This window comes from Cupressus sempervirens, chromosome 11 (genome assembly GCF_028749045.1).
Source record: "Cupressus sempervirens isolate cs-2001-9-10 chromosome 11, ASM2874904v1, whole genome shotgun sequence".
Classification (NCBI taxonomy): Eukaryota; Viridiplantae; Streptophyta; class Pinopsida; order Cupressales; family Cupressaceae; genus Cupressus; species Cupressus sempervirens.
In genome coordinates, this window is record NC_143128.1 from 628787047 (window position 1) to 628800636 (window position 13590).

Consider the following 13590-nt stretch of genomic DNA (forward strand, 5'->3'; position numbering starts at 1 on the left):
TTTTTAGTAAGTTATAAGATTTATTAGTGAAATTGACTTGTAAGATTTATTAGTGAAATTGACTTGTAAGATTTATTAGTGAAATTGACCAATTTGGCAAGTGTATAAATTGAGCCATGTTTTTTAGTTAGATGGCAAGGAGAGGGTTCTAGACGGGGGAAAAGTACAGCTTCAGGCCATTCAAGCATGTTAAATTCAACGATTTTTAGAACACGATCTGTGCTACATATTAAGAATTTGGTAGGATTATGTTTCTAGAAGTCAATGAATGTACAAAGGTCTAATATTATTTTGTAGCAAAGCAAGGTTTGTGTCTAAGTTGAATTGGGTTGCATTGTAGTTCAAGTCAAAAGAGGCATAATCAAGCTTTTAACTTAGTTGTATTATAATGTAACATGCTTATGTTTTCAAAATAGGAGTGAGCTATTTTAGGAGCATATTTTTGTAGGTTTGATAAATTTGATTGAAATAATAATATTTCTATAAGGCATACAACATGTACTTGTTAGTCCCTGCCTTAAGACAGGGAACTAATGTTTTCAGTTGGGGTTCATAATTAATTTTTATGACCACAGTAACTTTATTGCTGACGTTTCAAATTGATTTATTTTTAACTATTAATTCTTATTTTATGATTGGTTAACCCCCATTTTGCTAGGGGTGAAATTGATTTACCATCACAAGAAATTACCAAAAATTATATTCCAAAAACTTCCAGAATATTACAGCCTCACTAATTTTTTAGCAGGATAGATACCTAGCATGAACTCAGCGAGAGTTAGAGAAGGGACAATGCTTCTCTATATGTGATCCTTCATGCTTGGATGTATATGGCATCATGCTACCTATGCCTTCCTCTATTGTGTCACATCAATGGTGACTCACTGTCCTTGATCATTGCCTTCAATTATTTACTTTACCTTTCTATCTATGTGACCTTTAACTCTTTCCTTGGTCTCAAAAGTGTATGAGTTTACTAGTGATCATTTTGACTTCATTCTCATCCTCCTTTTCTTGCTAGTTGTTGACCAATGAAAACACCATTAGATGCTAAGGGTTAAGATTCACTAGTCTCAAATTTTCATACCATGTTGTTGATAAGTCCAACAAAAAATTACATATTTGAAAGAGAATGAATTTCCCCACCTTGACTTTATGAACATATTTGTTACTATAATTTATCCACATGTTCAACATTGTCATGGTGCACAATTGAAAGCTAAACATATTTGTGATTCCAAAACTTAATTTTCACTTTGTTGTATTTTTTCAATTGCAAATTTCTCTAAGAACTAAATATTTTGTACTCAGTTGAGTATTTAACATCAATACTATCATTTAAACCAAGTTTCAATATTTGTTCATGTAACTTACAAACATACAAAATTTGAGTTGAATGAGGTAGAGAGTATTGATCCAAATGATATAGTCATCATCAAGGAAGCTCATTTATATATAAGTGATGATAAAATTAATGATAAGAACTATGTAGCTTAGTTTTTGCAATATTTTTTGAGGATTTGGAAAACTGTGGTGTTAATACTTTACACCACACTAATTAGTCTAATGGTTCTGTACGAAAATACATTCTTCAATTCTAGTATATATAATACTTTTTGATGAATAGTGGATTTCCTAGTAATTAATATATTAAAGTTACATAGTTCTTGGTATATATAATATTAATCTTTATGTAAACTTATATTTGAACAATCAATTTGATAGCTTTTATAAATGATTACATGCACACATGTTTAACTTTATCCCAAGATAATTTAAGTCTAAAAAATCCTTTAATTGGCCATCCATGCAACATGATAGATGCAATTTTAGGTTTCTTTTGAACTTATTTGAAAGTGGACACTAAAAAGGAGAAAATAATGCAACATACGCATGTGGAAAATATACACTTCATTGACATTACTTAAAGGTACAAATGGTGTTCAATAAACAATGTGTAAGTACATTCTTGATTTTTTCCACAATTCTTTTTAAACTAATAGTTTTTTAAAAAATGTCAGTAACAACTTAGAGAAATTGAAGGAGATCGTTGAATGTTATTGAAGCCATCTTTTTAGTTGTGACACAACATACACAAAATATTACTTTTGTAAAATCTTTTATCTGAATTATTTTTCAAGATTTCATCCATTGCATTTTACCTTTATAATAATTATTCATCTAAAAAAATTTTACATTTCATTTCATATTTTACAATAGATATTGATTGATCTAATTCTTAAAGTTATCAAAAAGTTGGAAGTATTATAATTTTACATCAAGTGATGATAATAAGATGCCACAAGCCTCCATTAACTTAAGTTAAATAAAAATCATTCTTTTCTCATGAGTGTGTTGAGTATAATAAAATGAGTCAGTGTGAAAATATTTCACATGGATCATATATTTCACAATGACACATGAACTGGAGTTAATTAGAATGTATCCTTATTAAGATTATGATGATATATACATTTTTTATCCTGTATATCCAAATGATTCTGAATATTTTTTTGATTTAATTGAGATAGATGTGTGTGCATGTATGTGCTCCTTCATTTAATTTAAATTTAAATCACAAGTAATGTTAAAATATCATCTTATCCTATTTCAATAATTTATGAAATTCATTTGTATAGATGATATTTTATCAATGGTTTTCGATCTTGACAATACAGTTCGTGTAGATTATTATCTACTAAGATACATGAAAGAAAAATACAAGTTGTTAGAAGTAACTATAAATGGTGATCAAGAGTTATATCCAACTAGTTTAATCATTATTAAATATATCTATTATAAACAAAAGAAAGATTAAAAAAGGTATTAAATTTAATGAATGCATGGCTAGCCAAAGAGTTCTACATTACCAACACTTGTTTATAGAAAATATGTTGCAATTTGACACATTATGAAAAGGAGGACGTGACAGCCAAAGTTGTTTGTTTCCTATTGAGGAATATGAAATCATAAATGAAGATGAAAAATATGGCCAAACTTTAGTGATAAAGGTGGAACGTAGAAAGAGATGATCAATACTTTCAAAATTACCATGTTAGGTGTAGTAAACCTATTTCTAGACATTATTACATATCCATAAAAAATATTTGGTAGGTTTGTTACACCTAATTCCATTATTCCAAGATAATTAGTAGACATTTTCTCTAGAATAATTTTTCATGCATATTTTTTTTTTTCGATTGGTTGAATCTATTAGATAAATTTAATTGTAAAGATGTTTTGATAACTTTGCATTGAATATTTGATGTATTATAATTCCTTTGTATTTCTACTATTGTTTTAAGGCCTCTTCTATTATGCCTGATTTAACCAAAAAACAATAGAATGCTTGATAAACAATAGAGGGTTCAAAGGAATTAACTTTTCCAATATTTCAATTTGAATTTTTTTTATGGTACATTGAGTAGACAACACTTTTGAGATGTTGAAAAATTTTGATTTATTAGAAAAATTCTAAGCAAACAAATAAACAAAAGAGAACAATATCATTTCAAATCGAATCATTTATAACTAAAATAATGAGTGAATATGTTGTTTTTGCACACATTATTAAAACATGAATACATGAATAAAATTTCTTGAACTTACAAATATATGCTCGTGCTCTACTCAAGCTATGAAGACAAATGAATCAAATGACTTGTGGATTTTAATATTGTTTTATAGAATTTAAAACACAAGCATGTTGTAACACATTCACATTTTAATTCAATTAGCTTTATTGGTCAATATTAGTCCTTAGGCTTAGTACTAGTAAACATTAACATCAATCCTTACAATTTTATGTTTTACCTCTGCTCCTATCACACGATATTTTTTGTGAATCTCATGAAATTAATGAATTATGAAAATCCTTAATTACAAACTACAATTTGATGATGATATCAAGTAACTAAATTTTTGATTTTTTAAATTAGAAAACAAAACTATAGCATACTCAAATTCCAAATCTTGTTTGGCTTGAGATATAGTGTCACGAATTCAGTTTAGACATAAATCTAGGTTTGCTCCAAAATATTATTAGACCTTTGTGCATCCATTGACTTAATCATCTAAAAAAATGACAGCCACATTTCTACCTTGAATTCTTAATATATAGTCTAAATCTTGTTCTAAAAAAATATTTACTCAAAAACTAGAAAGTTCAATTTTGATAGCATTATCACAATTAAATGTGTTAAATTAGCCAATCAAACCGAAATTTTATAATACTCCTATAATTTATTTATTAAACTATTTTAACACCGATTACCATATTAAAAATTTCATTTTGTCATTTTATGGGATGCGGCTATCCTCCCTACAAATTGCACCATTGATTAAATTTCAAAAAAATGAACACACAATAATTTTATTTTGAAATTTTCAGCATTTGATCTTCATATATTTTGAGATAAAAAACAACAATTTTTTGAGAAAACTTCACTATGTTTTCATGTTTGACATTTTTTTTTTCTTTAATGCATTTCTCTTGGAGGTTAACCAACACCTATTTTTGTTGGCATACGTATGTAATTTCTACTACTGCTGACCACTCACCATCCAAGAATTATTATCTACCACCATATTCAATATGGAAGCTTCCCACCATCCTCCCTGTATACACTATTCTCTTCCACCTTTGACATGTGATTTTTGACTGCTTTACATTCTAGATCTTTCCTACCATACATGTGCAAAGTTCTGGATTTTTCTTAGACCTCTATAAATAGAGGTAGTTGTAATGGATGTAAGCAAAAGGCAAAGAAGCAATAATATAAAGATTTCTTATTTTGGTTTCAGTTTTCTCTATCTCTTCCAACCTTCATAGAAGTATCAGAGCATAAGCAGATTGTGGAGTTAGATCATAGGCAGATATTGGACTCATAGTCCAGGCAGATTGTGGAGCTAAAAAAAGAGATTCTTGCTACAAGAAAGACATATGAGATCAGTCTAGTAGTAAGGTATTGCATTTTATTTTTGAAGTTGAGGTGTGAGTGTGTGCTTATGAGTTGGATTTTATTTCAAGTGATTAGTTTTGTAAGAAGTTGGAGATCATTATTATTTTTGAGACAATCTTATTGATTCTGCTACTGTACTTAAGAATTCTAGTATTTTAAAAGATTTTATTGTTTTTTAAAGTATGGCATCAAGCATGAATCAATTTATGATTCCAATATTTTCTTGCAAGAATTATGATCATTGGACATTTAGAATGAAAACAATATTTTATTTCGAAGAGTTAGTGGAGATTGTAGTGAATGGCTTTGTAGAGCCATTGGATGAATCATTATTAACTGCATATCAAAAGGATGAACTCAAGGAAAATGGAAAAAAAGATATAAAGGCTTTTCAAATCATTCAACAAGGTTTGGATGACACTGTTCTTGCAAGGATTAATAGAGCTACAATAGCCAAGCAAGCATGGGAGATCATTGAAACAACATATCAAGGTATAAGCAAGGTAAAAGATCTAAATTGTAGTCATTAAGAAGAGATTTTGAAAACCTCCAAATGAAAGATACTGAATCAGTACAATAATTTTCAATTCAAGTTATGAATGTGGTTAATCAAATAAGGTTGAATGGTGATGAGCTAACAGATCAAAAAATTGTAGAAAAGATCTTAAGAATCTTGCCTATTAAATTTGATAATATTGTTGTGACAATTGAGGAATCTAAGGATTTGTCAAATTTATCTATAGATGAGTTGTTTGGATCATTACAAAACCATGAATACAAGTTGAATAGGCATGATAATACTTCACTAGAGAATGCCTTCAAAACACAAATGACATTTGGTAGAGGCAGAGGAAGAGGAAATCTAGGATTTAGAGGATGCGGAAGATAATGAAATAATTATCAAAGAGAGGAAAGACGTTTTGATCAAGGAGTAAGGAGAAATCAAAGTTTAAGCTCAAGGGGGGGCAATAACAATCAAGCATCAGAAAGGTATGATAAATCAAATGTCCAATGTTATTATTGCAAGAGGTTTGGTCACTTAGCAAATGAATGTCGAAAGAAGCAAACAGATGTAGGAAAACAAAATGTAAATTTTTTCTGAAAGTAGTCTAGGGACATTGTTCATTACATGTCATGTAGCTCAAGAGAGCTCAAGTGATATTTGGTTTCTAGATAGTGGTTGTAGCAATCATATGACAGGAAATAGAGATATATTTAAAAGTTTGGATACCTCAGTCAATTCAAAAGTAAAATTGGGCAATGAAAACATAGTGGAAGTAAGTGGAAAAAGGTACAATTGTTGTAATGAAAAATCTTGGTAGGAAATCTATTTCTGATGTGTATTTTGTACCTAGTTTAAAGCATAATCTTATAAGTGTGGGACAACTTACACAAAAAATTTATAAAGTTAATTTTGAAAATAACATCTGCACTATATTTGATATTTCTCCTAGCACCATGGTCATTACAAGGGTTGAAATGACAGACAATAGAATGTTTCCACTTCACATGAAAAGTGGAGTGATGGATGAGGGTGGAGTGAGTTTCAAGGAAACATGTCAAGATCAATCATAGATATGGCATTTGAGGTATGGTCATCTAAATTTCAAGGGATTGAGTTTATTGCAAAGAAAGGAAATGGTAAGAGGCTTACGCCCATTGAAGCACCAATCAGTTCATGTGAAAGTTACATCTTAGCTAAGAAACATAGGGAAATTTTTCCAAAAGAAATGTCATATAAAGCTTGGGAACCTTTAGAAATTGTGCATATTGATATATGTGGTCCTATGCAAGTGCCATCATTAGGGGGGAGCATTTATTTTCTAACATCCATTGATGACTTTAGTAGGAAGACATGGGTTTATTTTCTTAAATATAAATCTAAAACATTTTGTAAGTTTAAGGAGTTCAAGGCATTTGTTGAGAAACAAAGTAGTCTATCCATTAAGGTCTTAAGGTTAGATAGAGGGGGAGAATACATGTCAAATGAGTTTTTGGATTATTGCAGGCATCATGGAATAAAGAAGCAGTTCACTAGAAGTTATACACCTCAGTAGAATGGTGTTACCGAAAGAAAGAATTGAACAATAATGGAGATGGAAAGAAGCATGTTGAAAGGTAAGAATCTACCAAATGAATATTGGGCTGAAGTAGTAGCTTGTGTTGTTTATATCTTGAACATAAGTCCAACAAAGATTGTAAGAGAAAAGATAACACAAGAAGCATGGAGTGGTAAGCATCATTGTGTTTCCTATTTTAGAGTATTTGGTTGTATTGCATATACACATGTTCCTAAAGAAACAAGGAGTAAATTGGATGATAAGAGTGAAAGTGTATTTTTATTGGGTATGATGAACAATCTAAGGTAGATAAGTTGTTTAATCCTATAACTAGAAAAGTCATTATAAATAAAGATGTTGTGTTCAAAGAGGAAGAATCTTGGGATGACAATATAGACAAGACAATTATAGGCACAACTCCAATACTATATGATGACCAAGAAGGAAAAGACCAAGAGAATCAAGTAGATCAAACAAATGAGCAAGGGGGAACTCCTTCAAGAAGTACACATGGAGATAATACACAAATAGAAGATGAGCAAGGAGAATCTTCAAGTTTGCAAGTAAGTAATGACTCTAATCCTACACTTGCATCTTTGAGATCAAGGATTAAGAATAATAAAACTAAAAGTTTGCAAGAGATTTATGAACAAGGGGACAAAATAGATTTACAATCAAATTTTTCTTTATTTTCTCAAGATCCTATATATTTTGAAGATGCAATCAAGGAAAAACAATGGATTAATGCAACGAATGAAGAATTGGAATCTATTGATAAAAATGATACATGGGAGCTAGTTGATTTGCCTAAGAATAAAGAATGCATAGGTGTAAAATGGGTTTATAAAACTAAGTATAAGGGAAAAGGAAAAGTTGATAAATATAAGGCAAGATTAGTAGCTAAAGGGTTTGCACAAGAATATGGAGTTGATTATAATGAAACTTTTCCACTTGTAGCTAGACTAGATACTGTTAGAATGGTACTAGCTATTGCAGCTCAAAATAAATGGATGGTTTATCAAATGGATGTAAAATCAACTTTCTTAAATGAGTATATGGAAGAAGAAGTTTATGTGCAACAACCACTAGGTTATGAAATCAAAGGACATGAACACAAGGTTTATAGGTTGAAAAATGCACTCTATGGGTTGAAACAAGCACCAAGGGCATGGTATAGTAGAATTGATTCATATATGATTAAGAATGGATTTAATATAAGCACTAGTGAGTCAACACTATACACCAAAGTCAATAAGGAAGGTCAAATTTTGATTGTTTACTTGTATGTTGATGATTTGATCTTTACTGGTAATCTTTCCATTGATATGTTCAAATCAGCAATGAAGAAAGAATTTGAGATGACAGATTTGGGTTTGATGAAATATTTTCTTGGTATTCAAGTAACACAAAATGACAAGGGAATTTTCATTTGTCAAAATAAAAATGCACAAGATGTTATGAGATGGTTTAGAATAGTAAATTGTAGTCCAGTATCTACACCTATGACAATGGGCACAAAATTAAGTAGAGAAGACAATGAGAATGAATTTGATTCTACTCAATTCAGAAAGTTGGTTGGTAGTTTGATGTATTTCACAAAAACTAGGCCTGATATTATGTATGTAGTGAGTGTAATTTCTAGATTTATGGATTCACCTAAGAATTCACATTGGCAAGAAGGAAAGAGAATATTGAGATACATTGCAAGGACTCTGAATTATGGCATAATGTATTCTTCTTCATATGTTTTTCAGCTAGTTGGGTATATTGACAGTGATTTTGCAAGAAGTATTGATGATAGGATGAGCACATATGGATATGCATTTCATCTTGGAATAGGTATTGTGGCACGGGCATCAAAGAAGCAGCCTATCGTGACTATTTCTTCAACTGAAGTAGAATATGTAGCTAGTACATCAGCATCATGTCAAGCAGAATGGATGCGAAGAGTCTTGAAAGATCTAATGCATGAGCAAGATCAATCTACTACAATCTATTGTGAAAACAAGTCCACCATCGCACTATCAAAGAATCATGTTTTTCACAAGAGGACAAAGCACATTGATACTAGATATCATTTTATTCGAGAATTAGTCAATAATGGAGAAATCAGCTTGGAGTATTGCAGATCCAAAGATCAATTGGCAGATATATTTACAAAGAAATTATCACAAGAACAATTTGAATATTTAAGAGACCAAATGAATATTGTAAACTTTGATATAATTAATGGTAGAAATTAAGGAGGAGTGTTGGCATGCATACGTAATTTCTACTGCTGCCAACCACTCACAATCCAAGAATTATTATCAACCACCATATTTAATATGGAAGATTCCCACCATCCTCCTTGTATACACTGTTCTCTTCCACCTTTTACATGTGATTTTTGACTGCTTTACATTCCAGATCTTTCCTACCATACATGTGCAAAGTTCTGGATTTTTCTCAGACCTCTATAAATAGAGGCAGTTGTAATGAATGTAAACAAAAGACAAAGAAGCAATAATATAAAGATTTATTATTTTGGTTTCAGTTTTCTCTGTCTCTGCCCACCTTCAATTTTATGAACATCTAAACCAGAAAAAAACCAAGCGTATTGGAATTCTGCATGGAAGATATTTTGTTTGTTTGACTCCTGTCATTTTAACATAACGGTGACTCCTGACCTAGCTCTATTAATTTTTCAGTGATAACTCCGTCCATATATGAAAAGTCTATAACAGCTCGATCTTCTTATAAGCGAAAGGGTAACTGTCTTCATTGTCCTGTATTACGTTACTTAAGCACCGGGATTCAATAAAATAACGTTTGGAAGGAGCCTACTTAAGAAAAACAACTCTTTTTTCTTTGTTTTTTATATTCCACAGACCACTACGCACTTACAAGAATTGTTTGATTATAAATATAAGCAGATTGTGTAGTGGGTAGAACTAGTTTTCCTTGACGTCGACTTCCCACTAATCGTCATTGTTTATTTATATTGTTTCCGGTTAAACCACTCCTCTAATTGCTATCCACTTCACTACTGGAAATATGAAGTAAATATTTCTATACAATTAGTAACTTCAGAACAAAGAGATTAGATGGAGCTCGCGCCAATAAAGCCAGCCCTAGCCCATATTAATCAAAATATTTCAATTTCAAAGTAAAATTATGTTTTAGTACTTTTACATACATGGAATGTTCAATGTGATTCGAATGTCGAAATTCTTTTTTTTTTGGCAAAAACTAAAAATAAATTGCATTTTTAAAAGAACAAAAACTTGAACCCGTTGATGTTAATTCGATAGAGATGCATGGAGGGGACTAGTTAGATTGTCGATTGAATTCATTTTGGGTAAAATCAAAATATTCACCTAAAGAATCTGATTTGACAATTCATAAGACTGTCTGTTCACGCGGGGAAACATTAATCTGATAACTAGATTGTCTAATTCCATGGACAAAACGATTATCCTCAAGTGATGTAATGCACACGTGACCGTATTCATTAAAGATGTTATATTTATTAAGAGCTAATCAGGCATAGAAATTAGACTTGCAGTGGATATTGAGTGTAAGAGGAATGTCTCTGGGCAGCGATATTGTTAGAGAAATCTTAAAAAGAGTGGACGGCACCACTCTTGCAAGAGCAGAATGTTCCAGCTCTGATATGAGGTCGGTTGTAAAGGAACAAGGGCTATGGGAGGATGCGTGTTCTTCACTTTGGCCTTCAACAAAAATCGATGAGGTTAAACAATTGATTTATTCCCTCGGTGGGTTCAACAAGTTCTATGCAGATTGTTTTCCCCTCATCGATATCTCTCAAGAATATTGTCTCGATCCATTGGATGAAAATGATGAAGTTTCTCTCTCTGCTTTTGCCTCTGTTGTAGATATCCATTACAATAATAAATCAGTTTATTCCAAAGTTGTACTGAAAATTCCAGGTGAAGATGATATCATAGATTGCAGGTCATTTACAATGTCCCCATTGGTAATAGATCTTCCTTGTAATTCTGATGGCACTCTGATGGCACTCATACTTTCAGCTAATATGAGGCTCAGTTGGATTCTCCTCAACAGAAGAACAAAGGATGCTGTAAATCTCTCAAGTTGGAGGCCTCTGGAAGTACAGAAGCACAATTGGGGCTCTAATAATGAATTTACAATTAGGTTTGGATCCATTCTGCCTGCTCATGATAGTTTGCCTTTAAAATTAGCAGCATGTAATATTGTGGTTAAAGGCACAGTTTGTGTGGGTAAAGAGGATAGCTGTTTGCAGATGACTGGGGTTAGTCTGCAACTGGAGGACATGATGGGTTGTTAAGTGAACGGAAGAGATGGTGTTTTAGTTTTACAGAGAGCAGTTAAGTGGGGTAAGAGGAGTAAGAATTATGAACGAGTAATACAGAATTTTTATGATGTTTTGGAGATACAGAACAATTTGATAGAGGAAACTCTGGGAGGTAAATGTCAATTGAATCCCTTTTGCATGTTATTTTCAATTTGCTTAGTAATTATGTCTTGTACCACTTCATTGCATAGAATGCGATCTAAACTCTCAAACTGGGTAACATCTAAAGGGGATGTTTTCAGAGAGTTTCGCAAATTCTAATTGAATTGTAATGCCAAATTAGAGATGAAAATATAATCCTTTTTTCCTCTCAAATTTTGTTTTAAATTTTCAACCCAGTAACCAATTTTTAAATTTCACCGGGAGAGACTCAGATTTAGAAACGAATTAACCATCAAAGTCAGAGCGGTGACAACTGCTTAAGGTTCATTAGAAGATAAAAATAATAATAAATTCTTCAAGAAGATCAGTTTATTATTCAAGAGAGTGGGTTCCTGCCAAGCGTGAAGTGGGAATGCTATTTAAATAAATCAGAACAATATTTAAATTAATTTTATACCAAGTGGAATGGTATCGTCAGTGTCACCATCGTAAATCGTATTTAACTAGATTGGTTACAACTATGCAACTTGTAATAAGGAAAGAAATCGAGCACTATTATTTGGAACTGATTGACTGTAGATTGCTAGGTTGGAACAGTTGGGTTTTGTTCATATCTGTCGGCAACACATCTAGTGGAACGGTTACAGTAGTTCTTATAGGCAATTTGGTCCATCTCAAGATCTGAAATAGTAATTTAAACTTTCATCCTTTTTCTGTCTACTCAGTATTTAGAAGAATTGTGCTAGCTTACCAGTAATTAAGATGAACATTATAGAATTTTTTTATGTATACAAAAGGTCAAACTGTAATAAAATAGTTTTTTATTTTTTATCAACTGTTTCTACAATAAAGAAAATATATTTTTACATCTTTTCATCTAAACACTTAATTATATATTAATTTATTTATCGGACCAATCACTTTATATAATTAAAAATTTATTCATAATAATGAGACTTTTATTTTCAGCTTTAGATAAAATCCATTTTGTCCAAATTTATTATCACTTGGCATCTACAATGCAGATTACTTGATAGGCAATACCCATTTTCACCATCATTTTCTCTTTCCTATATGCCACTCTCACCAACGACTTGTCTGGTATGTCCTACCCTTGAGACTTAGGTGATCATGTGTAGTTAGCATTTCTTCTTGCAATTTGTAGACATTGATAATCATTAATATGTTTTGTTCCACCAATAATCTCTCCCTTTCAATTGTTGTATGTATATCATCTATGATTTTATTACCATGATGAGATATACTATATATTTCCAAATATTTAGAAAATCACATTGTTTTTATCTTAAAAGAAGCTAAAATAATGAGGTTGGCCCATAGTACAATATCATGGTAAGACCATTAACAACACAATCATAGAAAAAGATTACCAACAACCAACTCTACCAATAACATAAAAAAATAGTATGCTAAACAATGATCCTAACCCAACTATAAGCATACATATACACATAACAACTAGTAGCATGACTAAGACCACTAGTGGAAAGCATAATCCCACAAAATCAACATAATGTCTATCGATCTGCATACACTTACCAAAAAAAAACAAAAAAACTTACCACACATCTACCATCAAATCTACTATAGTATTTAAACATTAAAATTAAATAGTCTCTAAGGCCTAACAACTTGAAAAAAACACACAAGGCCTAAAAATTGGCCTTCGCTTTCCCTTTCTTGGTTAGCAGGATCTTAGCCAAGTCATCCGTGAAGAAGGCATTGAGCTTAGTAGAGTCCACTATCCCAAGAGTGTTCTCCTCATTCTCCGATTGTAAGAGTTGGAGAATAACAATTATACAATGAGTCACCTTGAGCAAAAATTTGGAAAGAGCGTGAAGCTCACATCCAAAGCATCAAATTATTCTTTAACGGTCACCATCTCCAACTTAAGATCTTTGAAACTACTAGCCAACTACTAGAAACCAGCACAGTTACCATTCCCAACCTCCATAGCTTTAACATCGAAACACATGGGATTGGTAGAAACCATCTTCTTGATTTTGTTGTCCATACACACAAGGGAAGTCGCCATCATTGCCAAGTCCTCCTTTTTCTTTCCTGGGGAAGACACTACACCAAAGGTAAAATTAAATGTGTTCATAGT

General features: G+C 31.5%; 1 pseudogene; it reads left to right on the plus strand.

Annotated features, from left to right (window-relative positions):
* The first annotated feature begins 10589 nt into the window (after window positions 1–10589).
* On the plus strand, window positions 10590–11621 carry LOC149531294 (putative F-box protein At2g36090; annotated as a pseudogene).
* The last annotated feature ends 1969 nt before the right edge of the window (window positions 11622–13590 follow it).